Source organism: Histoplasma capsulatum, genomic scaffold (genome assembly GCF_000149585.1).
Source record: "Histoplasma capsulatum NAm1 scaffold_2 genomic scaffold, whole genome shotgun sequence".
In the NCBI taxonomy this organism is placed as follows: domain Eukaryota; kingdom Fungi; phylum Ascomycota; class Eurotiomycetes; order Onygenales; family Ajellomycetaceae; genus Histoplasma; species Histoplasma mississippiense.
The window spans coordinates 1,393,531-1,394,611 of NW_001813981.1; positions in this window are offsets into that span (position 1 = coordinate 1,393,531).

Sequence of the window (1,081 nt, forward strand, 5' to 3'; positions counted from 1 at the left end):
CGCAAGCCACAATGGAGGGAATTTTTTGCAGGAATGGCGGCCAGTCACCATCATCCTATTATTCTCGATACTTAGGTGGGAGTCTTTTGATAGACGGACATCAAACCCCCAATCACTTCCTTAACGGTCAAGTTACAAAGTCAATCAAGATGTTGAAGGTTGACACAAGACATTGTTAGAGCCGCACACTAACCTCATTAGGAATAGCTCTAAGGATCCACGGATCCAAAGGCGGGCCCACCTGCTCCCGCCAATCAGAGTTGGATAAATACATTATTATGCCTTCGAAGACAAGCCCAATTGTACCCAACATCAAGAGGCTCAGTTATTGTTTACTCTTGGGGGGTATATATGTGCACATATTGTTCTACTGCCTTTCCAAAGAACTACCTGTTTCACTGTGTTTTACTCTGTGTCTCCAAAAGCAATAGCAGATAATACCATGCAGACAGTTTTTGACGAGAGGGTGGATAGTTTCATACATTGAACAAACATGGCTGAGAAAATATTGCCATAAACAGTTCTTCTTCAAAGATTCAACAAAATTTGACTCTCTCTTTCTTATTTTTTTTTTTTTTTTTTTTTTTTTTACCTCTTCTGGATGTCTATGGCTTTTCAGTCCATTCTTTTCCTTTGTCACACCAAAATCTCTTCCACAGCGGCTAATAGGCCAATATTTGATCTACCCATAAGGTAAATATTCAAAAGTACAGCTCAGCGGACCCTTGACCTTGTCCTACCATCTTCATTCATAACAGGCACCTGACTCCTGGAGGGACTGATAAATCTGCTATCCTTCCACAACTGGCATTGCTATGGAGTTGGTAATAAATCCACTTGTATTGTATATGATCTTGACGGAAGGAAAGCAACATTTCCGCCGGCACAAAGAATGCCCCCAGCAGGTAGGTGGATGGCGTAGTGGTAAGCGCTGTTCATGGAATGCTTTCTCAAAAAAAATGCGCTCTGGAGTTCACGAGATGGGCTCTTATCAGATAACAAGCTCCGATACGGAGTACAGTGGGGGGTATTAAGTTTGAAACCCCCCCCCTGGGCGCCGAGATTACACTAACCAAATAAC